This window comes from Dermochelys coriacea, chromosome 1, assembly GCF_009764565.3.
Source record: "Dermochelys coriacea isolate rDerCor1 chromosome 1, rDerCor1.pri.v4, whole genome shotgun sequence".
Lineage (NCBI taxonomy): Eukaryota > Metazoa > Chordata > Testudines > Dermochelyidae > Dermochelys > Dermochelys coriacea.
The window spans coordinates 289969965-289988843 of record NC_050068.2 but is presented as its reverse complement, the minus strand read 5'-3'; the positions used below and the strand labels follow the sequence as shown (position 1 = coordinate 289988843).

Sequence of the window (18879 nt, the reverse complement as noted above, 5' to 3'; positions counted from 1 at the left end):
AAGAAAGCACTACTAGCAGAGTGGCCAAAAGACTCTGCTTCCTATAAAAGGTAGTCTGCTGTAGCCCACTGAGGAATTATGGATAGGACACAGAAGCAGTTAAGAGAATATCAAGATAAGCAGGCAGTTCACTACAGCAGAGAGCAAGGATCTGAGGCTACTTCATATAGGTGAGCAGGTTTGAATCCAAGCATCAAATAGCCACATAGAGCAATGGCAAAAAGCAACGGTCCAAAATGTAGTGGGAAACAGAGCATATGAAACCAAAGACAACTACATAGTAGTGGCAGATAGCTGGCATACCCACACAGGCGGTGCTAGTGCCAGGACCAGGAGAACATAGAAAGATCCTCAGCCATCAGCTGTCCTGATGTCGGAGAGTAAGAAGAAATGAGACATATGAGCAACAGAAGACCAACAGAACATCACCCAGCAGAGTTGTCATAAATATAAAGAGAAGGGTAAACATCTTTAAAATCCCTCCTGGCCAGAGGAAAAACCCTTTCACCTGTAAAGGGTTAAGAAGCTAGGATAACCTCACTGGCCCCTGACCAAAATGACCAATGAGGAGACAAGATACTTTCAAAAGCTGGGGGGAGGGAGAAACAAAGCCTGTGTGATGCTTTTGCCAGGAACAGAACAGGAATGGAGTCTTAGAACTTAGTAAGTAATCTAGCTAGATATGCGTTAGATTCTGATTTATTTAAATGGCTAAGAAAATAAGTTGTGCTGAATGGAATGTAGATTCCTGTTTTTGTGTCTTTTTGTAACTTAAGGTTTTGCCTAGAGGGACTCTCTATGTTTTGAATCTGATTACCCTGTAAGGTATTTACCATCCTGATTTTACAAAGGTGATTCTTTTACTTTTTCTTCAATTAAAATTCTTCTTTTAAGAACCTGATTGCTTTTTCATTGTTCTTAAGATCCAAGGGTTTAGGTCTGTGTTCACCTATGCAAACTGATGAGGATTTTTATCAAGCCTTCCCCAGGAAAGGGGGTGTAGGGTTTGGGAGGATTCTGAGGGGAAAGACATTTCCAAGCAGGCTCTTTTCCTGTTATATATTTGTTAGACGCTTGGTGGTGGCAGCAATAATTTCCAAGGGCGAAAGGTAAAATAGTTTGTACCTTAGGGAAGTTTTAACCTAAGCTGGTAAAAATAAGCTTAGGGGGTTTTTCATGCAGGTCCCCACATCTGTACCCTAGAGTTCAGAGTGGGGAAGGAACCTTGACAACGGTGAAGACAGCAACAGGGTTGAAGCAAGTCCCTCACCAACAGTGAAAAATCAAAACAAGACGTGGAGGTCTAGTTTGAGGATCGGCACACTTGAAGGACTATGAGGCCTAACAGGACACAATAGGATGGCAACAATGGCTATGACCTTATGGTGGGCTGGCACAAAAGACGCAACAACAAAGCATTAAAGGGAAAGATGTGTGTAACCTGCATGAAACTAAGAGGGAGAAGCACAGGTTGCAGGAGGGAAGAGTGGGAAGAGTTTGGAGGAGGCACCAAGAAGCCACTCTGCAAGCACAGGGGTTGAAATGGTAGCATTTTGGTAAATAGTTGTCTTAATAAAGAGCCAGTTTAGTTTTAGAAATATGGAGCCCTCTCATGTTATTACCCAGAATGTGGTACATGAAACAGGGACTGTGTTGGTTTAGCACTGTCCTATTTCCCTTGAACATCAAGGAGGAGTATCCTTCACACATATTCACCCTTCTTTCTCACCACAGGCCTTGCATTTCTAAACCACAATGATGCTGTCAGAAGCAAAGTCAATAAAGACCAAAGAAGTCCTGAGGTCAGGCAACTTCTGAAGCTGTGAATGTAAGTTCACTTTCTTCCTTGTTGCTCATATAACTACCCAAACTGCAATACACTTGTTTTATATTTTATCGGACAATTTTAAAAACATTTTTGAATTGTATATCTTCTTTTTCTTCAAGTAACTGACATCAAACTCAGTTAAGAGCAGGACATAGACTCTTCCAGATGCATGGCATGCTGGCTTGTTGGGTGGCAGAAGATGTGTTAGGGATAGTCTGAATAGCCTCAGTAAATGGAGTCTTCTGATGATAGCGCCAGTCCTTGTGAGACGAAAGAAGCAAATCGAAGGCCCCCCAATTTATAAGAGCAGACGTCTGGGATGAAATCCTAGCTCCATTGAAATCAGTGGCAAAATTTCAAATAACCTCAGTATGAAGAAGATTTTACCTCTGGAGAACACCAAGACTGTCCTGGTGAAATACTGGCTCCATTGAAGTCAATGGTAAAACTTCCACTGACTTCACTGTGGCCAGGATTTCACCCTCTGAGATTATTGCAAACACTTTTTATAAAAATCAGCTTAGATAAGGTCCAGTAAGTGTCTTTGTGTAGTAAGGGTTATTTCAGGTTGCTTTTCCTGTATAGGAAAATGATTTTCCTTCTGTAAAATGTGTGTGTAAGTTTCTCACCTCTTTTTGTATCCTCTGTTGTTATTCATAGAATCTACAGAAGGAAAGGACCTATTAGGTCATCTTGTTTTTCCTGCCAGCACAGAATTGTTCTTTATCAAACATTTATTAGGGTCTTGTTTAGACTAGTTTTACTTGTTCCAAGCAATAAGGCTTCTGCACTTCCCGTGGGAGATCATTCCACAAGTTAATAGAGCTTTCTAGCAGGAAGTTTTTTCTTGATTTTCAGCCTACATTTTCCTTCTTAATTTCATTCTTTCAGTTATATGACCAAATACCTAATTTTTTAGGCTATTCTATAGTACCCATATCATTACAGTAGTCTCTCCCTTCTTGGTGCGTATACCCTGCAGATCTGTGTGCACTGTTATCATGACCCTATAACCATACTCTACATATCACACTCACTTTTTTATAGATCAGTTCCTGCAACCCCGTTACCATTTTGTTGCTGTTCTTTGAACCCTCTCTAATTTGCTAATATCTTTCTGGTAATGAATCACCCAGAATAGAAATCAACATTCCCATGTGTGATCATACTAGAGAACGACTATTACCCCCTTTGTCCCATGATGTGATGCTTCCTGGATGCAGTCCAAAATTGCAGTGGCCTGTTTTGCTGTCATAACTCACAGCAGATTCATGTCTAATTTGCTGTCCGCTATTTCCACTAAGAAAGACTCTCTTGATGATCCTGCTTCTATATTTCTGCATTCCATTGAATGTGTTTCAGATTATTTCTCCCCACATATACTGACTTGTTTTTTTCCAGTTCATATTTCAATTGTAATTTTTAAATGTTAGAAAAAATTTGCCTTTTAATTTTCTTCAGGCTTTATAATGAGCAGTCAACTGAGAAACAAAGGATCCGGACACAACCAAACTCATAACAACATGCAACAATTTGAACCAAAGTTCTGTAGCTTGGCCCAAAACAGACTCATTCATATCCTCTGTTGATAAGGCACAGAGGGGGATATGTAACACACACTACTAGCAGCAGTAGCAATTTTTGAACCCAGTCCTTCTGACCTTGCTCATTTGAGTAATCTCAACTTCTTGTATGAGTAAGGACTACATATTTGCATGCGTAAATTATAGGCTGGGGCTGTTATTCTTAGTACATAGAAGGAACAAGGAGACAACCCTCAGCACAGAGAATTTTATACAAATAGAACAATTAGGTGTGAATATTTAAAAAAAAAAGTTTTTTAACCTCTCAAAGTAACTTTCTCTCGTCATGATTAGATAGGTTTTTTTTTGCCAGGAGTAGGCAGATAGGACAGGTACTATAAGAAACCTTTCTGAAGGTTACATTTTATAAAGTATTGTTTTGTAGTTATAGAGTGGAGAGCAATTTTTGCTGCTCTAAGTGAAAATGAAACATGAAATAACGGTGGGAGGAAAATGAAGTATATCTGTATCAAATTAAAATACAATTACTGAGTGACTTTGAAATAGCACTTCACATCAGTACTCTATGAAACACAGTGGATATTTTCACTCAAGAAAAATACATAGAAGAAAGATGTAAAGAAATTATTTTCTTCGTCCATTTTACAATTAATCATTCAGAACCCCAAAATTCACTACAGCTGTTTACAATAAAAAGAAATGCAAAGCCAAATTTGGCAAATTGAAAGTACATGGGAATTGAGACAAAAGTTAGACCAACAACAACAAAAGGAAGGGAATCATTTCATCAACTGAGAAGACAGATGAGGAATGTGAATACCAGAATTTTCCCTAACTCGTGAATGTTGATGGCTCCATCATGCTTTAATAATTTTCTCTCCCTGTACATGCCCTCCTCTGAAAACTTCCCACATAGTTTAACTTCATATCAAAATGTGGTCTTTCTCTGAAATATGACTGAAAACATTTCATTGTGAGGTTCTATGTTTCATGTTTATCAGTGATTTTCAAACTAAATTGTTCAGTTACCAAGTAAAAAGCAGGATTTTTTAATTTGTTTCTTAAATATCCTGTTCAGGAAATCCAATCTGCAATCTGAAAAGCAAGCTGGGTTCTTTCTGCTTCACATATTACCAACAATAGAGATTCTGCAATTGGGATTTGGTTAACAATGATGTTGATGAAGCAAAAGCCAGAATTGTAGCCAGCACACACTGTGTGCAAAGCCAACACAGCTAAAAGGAGTCAAGTGTAATAAAAACTTATTTTAATCAATAAAGTAAATTGAAATGACTTTGAATAAACAGTTGAGTAAGAAGGTGCTATTTATATACAACTGCTTTTCAAATAGATCCTCACATTGTCCCCAGTTCAGGAAAGCACTTAAGGTGATTAACTTTAAGTTGCTTATGTCCCACTGAAGTACAGTTTGATTTTCTTGAATGAGGACAAACTTAAGTGTATGCTTAGGTGCTTTCCTCAACTGGGAGTATTGATATTAAGATATTCATATCACTGTGTGTTTTTTTTTAAATTTTCATATATTTAATACACATATACTCAGACACAGAGTATTTCATGGCTTCTCAACCCTGTATTTCCTAAAGGCAAGCCTTAATACAACAACAATTAGCACAATATTGATATTTGTTAAGGATGCTTAAAAGACAAAAATGACTTATTAAAAGCCCCAGTTCAACAAAGCACATAAGTATATACTCATAGCTTTAATGGAATTTAAGAATATACTTATGTGCTTTGCTGAATAAGGCACCAGTCCTGCAAACACTTACGGCACTGTTAAAGATTGTAAAATTAAGCTCATGCATAAGTGTTTTCAGGATCGGGACCTTGGAAAAGTGCTTTTTCTGAATCAGAAGGATAATTGGGTTGCATTTTAATAATGTTTAGTGGCAAGCTATTTAACTTCATGAAGCATAACTGAAAATTATTTAGGAACAGAAAAACTCACTTCACTAATGAGTTGTGCAACTAGTTATTAAGGTATATGCTTCCACCTAGTGACTCATAGCAATAGCTTTTACATTTTAGAAGACTACAGTAAAAGCAAATAAACATATAGAAAAACAACATTCATCATCTATTAATGGAAAAGACCACAGTACTTAACTACATTTTGTTACTGCCACAGTATCTACTTTGAAAACAGGGTGAAAACGTATACTCTTTATTGATCAGCAATTATTTATAGCATTCGTTCTGCAAGTACCATGACATCAGTCCTCATCACTGGTATTGTGGGAATACTGAGATTTTAGTCACCTCTGTGTATAAATCACTGCACCACTTGTCTCTAGTTGTGCTGCTGCTGATCCTCCCCCTACAAAGGAGCTAACATGTGGCAGAGCAGGAGCAGCTCTATGACCATGGGAAGAGGCATTTCTGATGCCATGTTAGTAAGGGGAGCACTAGTGGTGACACCAGGATAACAGACGCTACTAAAAGCATCAGAGGCAACTTTTGTTTTTAAAGGGGAAAGCTTTAGCTTTTTATTTCTCAATAATGCAAACACATGTGTGTCTTCTTCAACCTGCCCTGTATTAGAAACAACAGCAGCTTTAGAGCCCTATCCTCCTGCCCTTAGTCTGGTAAGCAATCCCACCAAAGCCAACATGACTTCTTATGAGTAAGGACTACACACTTGCACATGAAAAAGTTACCAATAAGAGCCCTTAGTCTCTATGGTAATTAAAGAGTGATCCTGTGAGATGCTGAGCATTCTGCCCTGATCTAGCCAAGCACTTAAGTACTTGCTTAATTTTAAGCACATGATTAGTCATAGAATCATAGAATCATAGAATATCAGGGTTGGAAGGGACCCCAGAAGGTCATCTAGTCCAACCCCCTGCTCAAAGCAGGACCAAGTCCCAGTTAAATCATCCTAGCCAGGGCTTTGTCAAGCCTGACCTTAAAAACCTCTAAGGAAGGAGATTCTACCACCTCCCTAGGTAACGCATTCCAGTGTTTCACCACCCTCTTAGTGAAAAAGTTTTTCCTAATATCCAATCTAAACCTCCCCCATTGCAACTTGAGACCATTACTCCTCGTTCTGTCATCTGCTACCATTGAGAACAGTCTAGAGCCATCCTCTTTGAAACCCCCTTTCAGGTAGTTGAAAGCAGCTATCAAATCCCCCCTCATTCTTCTCTTCTGCAGACTAAACAATCCCAGCTCCCTCAGCCTCTCCTCATAAGTCATGTGCTCTAGACCCCTAATCATTTTTGTTGCCCTTCGCTGTACTCTTTCCAATTTATCCACATCCTTCTTGTAGTGTGGGGCCCAAAACTGGACACAGTACTCCAGATGAGGCCTCACCAGTGTCGAATAGAGGGGAACGATCACGTCCCTCGATCTGCTCGCTATGCCCCTACTTATACATCCCAAAATGCCATTGGCCTTCTTGGCAACAAGGGCACACTGCTGACTCATATCCAGCTTCTCGTCCACTGTCACCCCTAGGTCCTTTTCCGCAGAACTGCTGCCGAGCCATTCGGTCCCTAGTCTGTAGCGGTGCATTGGATTCTTCCATCCTAAGTGCAGGACCCTGCACTTATCCTTATTGAACCTCATTAGATTTCTTTTGGCCCAATCCTCCAATTTGTCTAGGTCCTTCTGTAGTCCCATTGAAGTCAAAGAACTTAAAGTCAAGGAAGCACTTAAGTACTTTGCTGAATCAGGGACCAAAATATTCCTCTCACTTATGGTTTACAGAGCCAAAATGGTCATCTATAGTAACCTCCCATTATTGTTAGATCATTAGTCCGAATCCAGCAACAGTTGGAAATGAGTGAAATGCCATTACCATCTGACAGCTCTTTGGTGTCCCATGTAATTTAGTTGGTTGTACTGGCAGCAGTGGTGGCAATCCCAGGAGAGCCCAAGGAAATGAAGGGAGTGTCAAAATGAATTGCACTATCATCTCTACAGCTGACCTCTCCAAGTACACTGTAGAGCAATGTGAGGAAAGCTTGCATTGTTGGCTTTGTGGGTAAACAGAGGGCTCCAGTCTTTAGCACTCTCCATCCAGTATCTTTCATGATCACAAATGATATGAAGGTGCAGAGCTACTCCTCAGTATCAGAGCTGAGGGTCATTATAAGATCCTGAATCTACAGAAACAAACAATTCATATCAGTTAGTCTACTATCTCTTGTAGAAAATAAAAAACAATTTTTCATGTTCCTTTTTCATTCCGTTTTTGTTTTAAAACATTTTTAAAAATAATTTGTGTAATGGCAAAATATGCAAATGTTTAGATTAGTTATTTTAATATAAATAATAAATCTTAATGTAATATACACAGAGAGACATTATGGTTTTACACAAATTAAAATTGTAAACTAAAAATGAAATATTTTATCATACATTAAAAATCAGAAAGCATATTTTCTTCCTTTCCTATTCCTGTTAATTTCTCTCTTCCTCTGCTTATGTATTATTTTATACTGGAACGTGGTTTGTCTAAATGATAATTCTGTATATAAGAGAATTATTTTGTACTGATTTAGCTTCCCTTAGTGAAGTTACTGCTGCTCATCACAGGGGAACTCAGAACTCAGACTGAATTTTAAAATGATTCAATTGATCAAAAGTACAGTCACTTTCTACTAAATAATAAACATTTTGTCATGAAAATAATTAATAGAATAGAAAAATATCTATTTACAGAAGAAATTTAATTCTTCATGTGTATAGTTAATACTGCACAGTATTTACACCCACAGCATATAAATTGCAGCCTACCTATTTTAAAATGTTTCATAGTATTGCCCCAGAATTTTCAGGCTTTTGAAAACTGTGGACAAAAATTCCTCTTAGTTGAAAGTCTCTATATAAATTCCTGCTCTAGCACTGATTTAGTAATCAAGGTTGTTACCATCTGACAAGTGGCTAGAGTCAAATACAAAATTGGTTTTAATGGTTTCGTTTGCATTTGCTTTTCTTGATATTAGATTTTTAAATCACAATCATGATTTATGCAGAATGGTACCTTTTTTGGTGTTAAAACAGAAAAACAATTGTAATAGAACCAATAAATTAATTCAAAGCTTACATCACATGACCATGTTCTATTTTCCTCAAGTTTTAAGGAAGATTCAACTTCATGGAAGTGTATGAATGAATCCTAAAGAAATTGCAGTCTCCTTGATTTACACTGGAATCCAATACAAACCCTTTTCCAGAATGTATCCAGATTTATTAGCAATGACCAGATGGGATCATAATATAACCTCAGGGAACAAAACTAATGGGTTTCCCATCAAGTCATATTTGGATATGATCCAATCACTATTAACATATCCAGATTCATTAGGAGTCTCTGAATCCAAGCACAATTCAGCTGAGAAGTTACTGAGAAAGATAATTTTGGAAATTATTTAATTTCTTTCCCATAGCAAATTCACATTGCATCTAAAGTTGAGGTAGCTCACCATATGAGCAGCTGAGTGTTCTTTGTTTGTCATGCAACAATCACTGGGGTTAGAAGGGCTGGCCAGAAGCTGTATTCCTTAGTTTGCTTCTTGCACTTGTGAGGTCTTCAACAGAAACAGGGAAAACTCAAGTCTTCAAAGGAAGTGTAGGGAAAAGAGGAAGTCATCTGCAAATACTTTGTTTCAAATATATTTGCAACTTTTAAAACGTCCTATGTACTCAAATCTGCAAAAGTTTTGGGTCTCAAAAAAGATTTTACATGCATTTTATTTACATCTTTTCATGTTATTGTTAAACAAATCTGGGGTTGAATTTAGGTTTTAATCCTTGCACTTATAAAAATCAGTGGCAAAATTCCTGTTGATTTAAATGGTACAGGATCAGACACTGAAGTGGATACATGTCCCACAGTGCCTACATGTCCAATTACTTTGTAACTGTACATATGCATGTAAATGAATTGTGTGTGCCTGTTATTATTTTATCTTTCTGTGTAAGTATATTTCTCCATGTTAAACAAAAATTTGTTTTCTTTTATTAAAGTTAGAAAACAGTGCCTCCGTTTTGAACACTAGTTCATAAATTAATAGAACTGTACAATCATGTAATTGTTTTGTGGATTATTACTATTTTTAGAAGTAAAATATTGTTCTTGGAGATTTTATTAAAGAGACATATTTTTGTACATTTAAAATAGTTTTTATCTTTACCTTTATATTCCCTTATGCATAATACATTCCTGGGAAATTAAAAATGAAATTACTTTACCCAATTAGCATTAATAATAGAGTAAGGAATGTGTGCAGCTGTAGCAACAGTAGTTGCTAGATTCCTGCTATTTCAATAATAGTCCTGGAAGCACAAAAGTTTTGTTTTCTGTGGGTTCTGAAAAATGTGTTTTTACTACAGAATTAGTAGTCTGGTTAGAATTAATTTTTAAACAACAAATGTCCTTTCCTGCATTACTAATGACACCTTAAGAATTTTAAAAATCCAATTTACTTTTCATCATCTATGCTGCTAATTTAAGTTATTGCATATATCTACATTTGGACAATGAAAACAGCCCAGACATTTTTACTTACATTTCTGGTCAGTTTCACTTTCTGGTTTTCCTGCCAGAATATCTGGGCTGCAACCACCACATGGGACTTTTAAAATCCAAACAAGACAAGCAAACAAAACAACCCTCTTTTCAGTGATTTTTTTTTTAATTTCATGGGAACATTTGAAATGATTGATATTAGAGTCTGGCAAAAACTTTTCTTTAAAAAACAGAATACTAAATTTTGGGACATGCTCCTTTTACATTCTTCAGTGATGGAATGATATGTTTTTTTTAAAAACGGCAGTGTGGGAAAATCTTAAGAATTTGGAAGGTATTCCTAACAAATAATAATTTTAAGATATTTTAAAATTTGAGCATGAAATACCAATGACAAGTGTGATTTAAGTGTGTTGTGCTATAGTTATAATTATAAAAATAGTCACATGGCTAAAACAAACAAACAAATATCGTAAAACTTTTTATTCTTTTAGATAAGTGACTTTTATAAAATTTAAAAATGTTGATTGAAAATTAGTGCTATATTTAAACTAAAAAAGTTTAATTTTCTTTAATATTAGAAACAAAGTTATTTTAAAAGAATTTGACTAGCTCATGTTTGCAGCGTATTAAGAAAACCGTATCAGAATTTTCCTGTTCCCAAAACTGTATCTGATACTCGTGGTGCCATCTAGTGGACAATATTATTAAAGCAAACAGTGCTCACCAAAATAAGGATCAATGTTTTTATTTACTCACCGGACTGGTACAACACTGGGTACAGCAGTCCAGACTTTCCTAGACTGGCTCCTGATTAAATCATTTCTTGGAGTGAGAATGTAGTTCATGGCGTCTTTACTCAGAATGTCAATAAATATTCTAATTAGTGCCAATTGTGTTTCTAGGACCTAGACTGAAACGAGACCTGCAACTCATTTGACTTAGGCCACTGAGCAACCATCAGACACTAATGACTGTCACTAGGTTTAATTTGAATCAGTCTCCTAGAGATGGAAAAAACACCATCTCTCATTACCAATCACTCAGGCCATCCAGTCTCTTTCTCTAGACAGTTTTTGTTTTTGTTAGTGATGGGAGGATAACAGGAGGGAAGACAGATTAGAGGGAATCTCTCATTTCCTCTCCCTCCCATGACCCTGGGGTCCAGCCATGGAGGGATTGACCCCATTTCCTCAGGAGCATATCAGTGCTGTATGGAGTATTGGTCAGGGAAACTTGCTCAGGAGTTACACAAGGGTGATAAATGTACTACCTCCAAACTACCGTCCAGGTAGCAAGGGACCATGCTAAGGAGATGAACTCTGATCCCCTGCATGTCAGCCACATGCACAGATTGTCAGCCTGGCCATAAGGTCTAGTTCTTCAGTTTGTCTACAAAAAATTCCAGACAGTCTGTCAAATAATTTTTTAAAAGTGATGCAATTAGACTTCTAAAATGTTGGACAATCTGAGGGCCTGCAGGGCTCAGATTTTTGTTTTTTAAAACAAGCAAAACAATTAAATTAAAAATCCACAAGCAGTTTTCCCCTTGGGGACAGAAAAAGAGAAGGAAAGACCCACACTTGACAAATACTAATCACATTGCTTAATGCATTGTTGGAAGATGCTCAGGTTTTACATTAAAGGACGTGGTTTAAGAACCAGAGTAGAATACACTAGATTAATCATATCTAAATTTAGGGTGTTTTCCCAAGATGTCTTACACAAACACAAGAATGTTTAGGCTGTTTAGGAGAGGAAGCATGTCCCAGTGGTTAGAGCACTAGCCTAAGACTTGGCAGAGTTTTAGTACAATTCCCAGCAGCATCATAGACTTCCTGTGAGACCCTGGGCATTATGTACTTCAGTTTCCGCCACTATAAAAATAGAGATAACAGTACATCTCTACCTCCTGTGGTTGTGTGAGGATAAATTATAGTAGAGAAGTTGCTCTGTTATAGTTAAGGTTGAACATCACAGCAGCTGATGCAGAAAGTAAGTTTTCTAAAATATGCATGCTTACTTGGATCGTCTTGAAAATTTGCTGTCTCATGAGGATGTAGGGTAGTGTTAGTGGTCCACATTCGGGTCATTTAAGTACAGGGTTCCCAAGATACAGCCCCCCACCCCAAAACTCCCAGCATTTTACAGAATCACCTGGTTCTTTAACTGATTTTTTGGACACAGCTAGGGCTCAAACGATGGTTCCAATTCTCTCCAAACAAATCCCAGTCACTCGGGATTTTTCTTAGCTACTGCACTTCAGCAAATGCTCCTTTGGAGAAGCAATATTGAAAAAGTTAAAGGTAAAGTTTGTAACTCCAGGTCAGAATTACATCTAAAAGATGAATGCACATATGGAGCAAAACTAGGGTTCTGTCCTCAGTTCTATCTACACACCTACATAACTATACCTCCCTAAGTTTAACACACTTTATTCTGTTCAAAAAACTAGGAAATTCAAATGAAAGGTTAAGGTAATGCAAATATAAACTTCTGAAAAAGCATGAAATATAGTTAAAGTACATGCCACTCCTTCACTGCAATCTTAACTCTAACCCCTGGAGCTGGCAATAGCAACTGGGAATGACTCAGTAAGGGTGGTGCCATAAGCAAAAGTAGAGTGACAAAGAGACATGCCATTGTTTGCTGGAATTTTAACACCACAATTATCTGCATGCACGTAGCTGCTTTCATTACATTAGGTGTAGGCGTATTGAATGGAGGGATTAGCTGGAACAGGCTGGAACAGCTGTCACTGTGATTTGAGGCCAGGTGTACATGTACTTTGAGACATCAAGTGTGTCCCATTTCTGCACTGAGTTCTGTAGGTCACGTCAGTAGTGGTGAACAGGAGTGTTCTTGTGATGAGGACTGTCAGCAATCTGGTGAAGGAGCCATAACATTTATCAAGTCTGGGGTGGTTTGCATGGAGTACGCTCAGTGTTTTGAGTTAAGGCTAGGAGTAGATAGCTCCCGTTGCTATACCTAACTTAAATGCAAGCTTCACCTTAGCACAGAGGATCTAGATATCGTTCTACAGTGCTCATATGCACAGTTCCCCAAGTTTTCTGTACATCTGTAAATGTAGAATACTAGTATGGGTTTTATTGACCAGTTGGTGCATCACTCATAGGGCAGAATTAAGGTTGCATTGCAGGAATGGTGCTTACCTTAACTATGTATTCAGGGCCAGCTCTAGGCTCCAGCAAAACAAGCAGGTGCATGGGGTGGCACATTTCTAGGGGCGGCATCCCGGCGCCAGCCATGCTGCCCCTAGAAATGTGCCCCCACTGCCCCAGCTCAACTCTGTCTGCTCCCCTGAGCATGCCGCCACCGCTCCGCTTCTCCCCCCTCCCTCCCAGGCTTGCTGCGCGTGAAACAGCTGTTTGGCGCAGCAAGCCTGGGAGGGAGGGAGGGAGGGAGGAGAAGCAGAGCAGCGGCGTGTTCAGGGGAGCAGGCAGAGCAGAGGTGAGCTACAGCAGGGGGAGCCACAGGAAGCAATGGGGGGGAATGCAGCACGCCCGGGGGAGAAGGTGGGGCCGGGGATTTGGGGAAAGGGCGGAGTTGGGGCAGAGCCGGGGTGGCACAAAAAAAAGTGGGGGCAGCCAAAAAAAATTTTTCTTGGGGTAGCAAAAATCTTAGAGCCGGTCCTGTATGTATTTCCTGATTTTCAGAGTGTAGCTGAACTTGATGTTCTGGAAGGGCATGGGGTATGACCAGGCAACCTGTTACCGATCAGCTCTGTGCTCTTGGAGAACCAGGGTGCAGTGTCTAGCCTGTCTGACTCACGGAAGACCTCCCTGCCCCCAGCCTCTGCCTGAACCAAAGCCAATCATAAGAAAGACTTACAAAAAGCAATGAAAAGGTGGTGGAAGACATACCTAACCCCCTTTGGACAAGGGTGACAGGATTAAGGAAACCCTCCTAGCCTCATTTGCATCGAAGATGGGACAGGGAGGCATCTCCATTAGAATACAGAATGAAGAACAGAAATTCCAAGGCAAGAACCACACTGAACTCTGGAACCAGAAAAGCAGGGAAGCACTGCATGATGGGGAATCTCTGCTCCAGATGTTAATGACCCCACGCCTGCACACACCTAGCTGAGTAGTTATCAGACCAATTCTAGAAAAAATCCTTTATTGGGATCCAAAATACTGAAGCTGCCTCATGCCATTGTGAGCTCCCTCGAAGGAACATAGCCGCCCATAGCCAGGAACGACCAGTTCTTATTGTTGAGCCTGAACAAAACCTTGGTATATTCACTTGAGCCATCAGTTTACCCATAAACAAATCTAGTGATTCTCCCTTGAACCACTGTTCTCTCCCTACAAAAACCCCTACCCACACTCAAGTGCTCTGATGCCTGGATTCAAAATCTGCATCAGTTCCATAGGGACTTCATCTTCTACTGACTGACCATGCTGAGGGCTCAGTCTGTCTCCAGCACTCCAGACCCTCAGTTACCACCACCACCACCACCTGGGAACCCCAATCTATTCAAGCTTCCCAGAGTGCTGAGAACCAAACTCTCTCTCCAGGTATAGCATTCTGTCCCTGACTTGTGTGATCAGTTATAGGTTTCTAAACCTGGCTTTTATAATCTAATACAAGTTAGATTTAATAACTGTTTTATTTGTTTGGTTCCCCTTTTATGGTTATTACCCATCAATCACAACTTTCATGGTTAAGCTGGTTGCTTCTCTTGCTCTCTTCCCCCCCGTAGATGTTTTTTGGCTTCTCATTTGCTCTGCAGCAACACTCCTTGTACCTAAGCTAAAGATTTCTGCAGCACCCAAAAATCTTGTGGGGTTTGCTCATCAAGTGGGTTACTACCAGAACTGTAACATGGAAGTGGGGATAGGGACATGCTGAACCTGGGGCATATATGGGTGGCAGCTTGGAAGTGCGGCTCAACCCAGCCTACTGAGTCCAGGGACATAGAGGGGTCAGCTTGGGAGTGCCGATTAATCCACACTCTGTTAATGTGTGGGGGTTTATCTGATTCTGCAGCTGGAAGAACCCAGCCCTAGGGAACCTAGGTCCTGCAGGATAGCTCCATTAGGAAGAAACATGCAGAAGGGAGAAGCAGAGCTCCATATGAGAACACAAGTGACAAAAGCAGAACATGGACAGAATTACAGAACCACCCCCAGCAGAGTAACCCTAATAAATGAGCATACCCCAAAGTAACAGGCAAATCTGCTAACAAACCTTAACTGTGTTAATGCAGTTTCTGTTAGTAAATAAATTAAAGATTGAGATCGCTCTTATGATGGTGACAGGGACCATATAAATACTCAAAATTGCACTTAATGCTGAAAGAAAAGCAGCATGAGTATTTGATTTCCAACACATCATTACCATTTTCTTCATAAGAGTCTGCAAATCTCATACATTGCAGAGACTATTGATTTTTGTTAGGAACACCTGAAAGTCACTAACTTGATGGCCAGTAACCAGTGTCAGGGGAAGAGGAGATTCTTGTACAAAAATGAGCCCCCTGCTATAACGATTTCTTCAACTACTGTCGCCAATGCAGATGCTAAAGAGAACATTAAATAGAATATTTTAGAGAAAGATGGAGGCAGCAAGGATTCCAGGAAGAATTTTTTCAGTCCCACCTGTTTCTATATCATTTCAGGAAAAATTGTACAATCCTACAAGAAATGGTTTACCTTGGACAAAAGTTCCTACAAAACATCCTTAGTTATAAAGAGACTAATCTACAGTGAAGACTTTCCATAATAAACCCCATTTTTTAATGTGTCTCACACCTGCGTAGAAACTGGATCAGACAAAGCTTTTGAGAGACATGACGGTTTGAAAAGTCATAGGTTGTAACATTTTCCATACTGTCAAATCTCGAGAGGTTTGGATTAGACACTTCCAATTTGTTTTACCTAGGGGGTCTCCTAAAAGATACCTTTATATATTTTCAGAAAGCCCTGGTGTTTATATTTCTCTGTTACTTTGAATAAACCCACCTACAAGTAAATTACTGGAACTAAAATCAACACTTGGCCACAAGGGCTATGGGCCAGATTTTCAAAGGTATTTTCATGCCTAGGCACCTAATGTGATTTTCCAAAGCACCTAAGCAATTCAGGCACCTAAATCCACTTAATTTCAATGAGACACCCGTAACTGTTTAGGTTCTTTTGAAAATCCCACTGGGTGCCTATCTGCATCTTTAGGTACCTAAATACTTTCTAAAATCTGACCCTATGCCCTTCCCCTAGCCCTGCAGTAGTGGGAGTGAGAGACAGTCACTAATTTCAACCCAGAGAATGTGAGGTTTTGTGTTTTTTTTTTTTTTTAGAGTAATAAAATATTTACCATTCACTATATCATTCAACAATGAGGTGCTTAACCACATTAGAGATGAAAAGATCTATTAGGTAGACCATTTATTCACCACCTCTCCCCAGCCAAGAAATAATTAAGTGATACTTAAATGGAAAAGTGAACTGAAAATAAACATTTCAAAATTCCCCATCTGCTGGAACTAAGACATGAATTCAGTTCATTACTACATAAAATATTCCCCTGCTCTTTTCTGGTTCCCTGAAATTGTTGCTATAGCACTTATTATGCTATGGCTACAGTAGCAGAAAATTCCAGTGGAGCTGATGCACAGGGGGTTCAGATAATTTATTTTTTAAAAACCCTACTTGAAGTTCTTCATCTTTATCCTTTTCTTGTGCTATTATACAACAGAAACTACCTCCTAAAAACTTCAACGTTCACAGTGTTGAAAATTAAGGAAAATTATAAAAATGCAATCATGAATGATGATAGAATCATAGAATATCAGGGTTGGAAGGGACCTCAGGAGGTCATCTAGTCCAACCCCCTGTTCAAAGCAGGATCAATCTCCAATTTTTGCCCCAGAACCCTAAATGGCCCCCTCAAGGACTGAACTCACAACCCTGGATTTAGCAGGCAGATTACCTAATAAACTATCACTTGGTTGACATGAGAGATCCTCACTACTCAATTATAACAAAAGTATTTTTTTTTTTCCAATCAGACCATCTACTTATCAAAATGTTCTTCTGCATTTCTGGAACAGAGATATTTAAGATAAACCCTACTTTGTGTTTTCTCCCAGACTGCCCCTTATGCTTACAAAGAGTTTCCCATAAACAGCCACAAAATTAACTCATCATCCTCCTTCAAAATTCTCCTTTCCCATGGTGTCTACAAAAAGCTTAATAACCACTAGGCTGCTGTTGTACAGACCATTGCCTAACATGCTGTCCAACACTATCAATGATTTCTTGAATCCCCTTGTCTAGCTATATCCATCTGTTGTCTTGTTTTCCTCTTAGACTTAGTCCCTGCCTGAAAGGGCTTACAAGCTATCTTTTTGTTCTGTTTGTAGAGAGCCTGGGGCTCGTAGCCACTATGGTAATAGAAACAATAAAAATAAATTTATAACAAAGATGCGAGAGCTGAAATTTTTCCATCATCTAAAAGAGTATAAGGCATTATAAATCTTGTGCTGCAACAAACCTTCACTTTATTACAATTAAAGTCTTCTCACACCTTTTGTGTACACAAACACAGCTGTTCAATAAAGCAGAGTTTGTTTGGACTGTAAATTCAAAATAAAGTTGTATAGTATTAGTGTACAGCCCCATACGCATTCTTTGCAGACGCTCTTCAGAGTAAGACGATTTTCCTGTGGCACCACTGAACCTCTGAAAAACGCTCAGTCCTCCAGCTCGTGCCTACCTGTGGTGATAGCAACAGAGGCTCAGGTGGAACATGGGGGAAGAGGTTAAAGGGAGAGTGCCAGGGCAGAGCTGGCAAGATAAATAAAACAAGGAAGCAGCTGGAACATGCCCCCATTTCTGGTCCTGTCAGAGCAGGAAAGAAATTGACAAAGCGCTCTATAAAATCTAGAGCAGTAGGCAATCATTGATTCCTCTCCCACAAGCATGTATATTAAAGCTTGAAATTACCCTGATTTTATCTACTTTCTTTTTTGCAGAAGAGCAAACAAACATGACAACTCTGGGCTCCCTCTGCTGGTCCTAGAAAGAGCCAAATTCTGTCTTCGGTTACACCTGAGAAACCCTTAAATGTCGTATTTTCTGTTTTTCAGTATGACAGCTGTAATGAAATCAGCAGATGGATATTTTCAAAGTACAAACACCAACTATATATTAACTGTACAATATTGGGTAAGTTTATACCTTAATCTACTTACGTAACCAGGTCAAATTTGAAGTCTCATTATAGGAAACAGACAAATACACAATATTCAAACAGATTTTATGCATACATTTCCCTTATTGCCTCCTAATAACTTCTATCTATTTAGTGTTCTATCCTGTGGGACCTTTTCACCTGGATTTTACTTGAGCACTGAAAGGGAAAAGAAATCCCGCCTCCCACAACTCATTAATAAAAAAAAATTTCTCTTGGAATCTAGAAAAATTTCTTAAGTAATGACAACACCAAGCTGACCAACATTTGTTTGTTTTTAACATAGTATCAAACTGGTATCTCTCTTTCCTTTAAAAAGCATAAATCTTATTCCCTTTGTGTTGCACAGTTACCATATATTACACATACAGATGTAACCACTGGGCAATCAGAATACTTAGGTCCCAGTCCTGAAATACACTTTACATGGGTGGGGATCTGTGGGTAAAAGATCCTTCAATGGGCAACATATTGCACAAGTGGGATCTTAATTATATCCATTTTTTAAACAAGAGCCTTTCTTAAAAAGATAAAGGTATAGGGTAACATTCTCATATCTGTCATTATGTACTACTGTTGATTAATATGCAATGTGTAACTGGATGTAGTTAAATAGCATTTGCTATGTAATCACATGATACTTGGGATCTTGTGTCTACTCTGTAAACCATGATACAGGAATATCAAATTAAGGAGATATTTGTCTACTTTAAAAAGAATCACACATGTATTGCCAACATGTTTATTTACCTATATTACAACTGTTCCAAAAATGTTTAAAGTATAAG

At 38.8% G+C, this 18879-nt stretch overlaps 1 long non-coding RNA gene across 1 annotated transcript; it reads left to right on the top strand.

The window, feature by feature from the left end:
* The first annotated feature begins 615 nt into the window (after positions 1 to 615).
* LOC122456093 lies at positions 616 to 11480 on the top strand. Its single transcript, XR_006274755.1, has 3 exons — positions 616 to 663; positions 1735 to 1828; positions 10777 to 11480. It is a non-coding gene; the product is annotated as an uncharacterized LOC122456093 (long non-coding RNA).
* The last annotated feature ends 7399 nt before the right edge of the window (positions 11481 to 18879 follow it).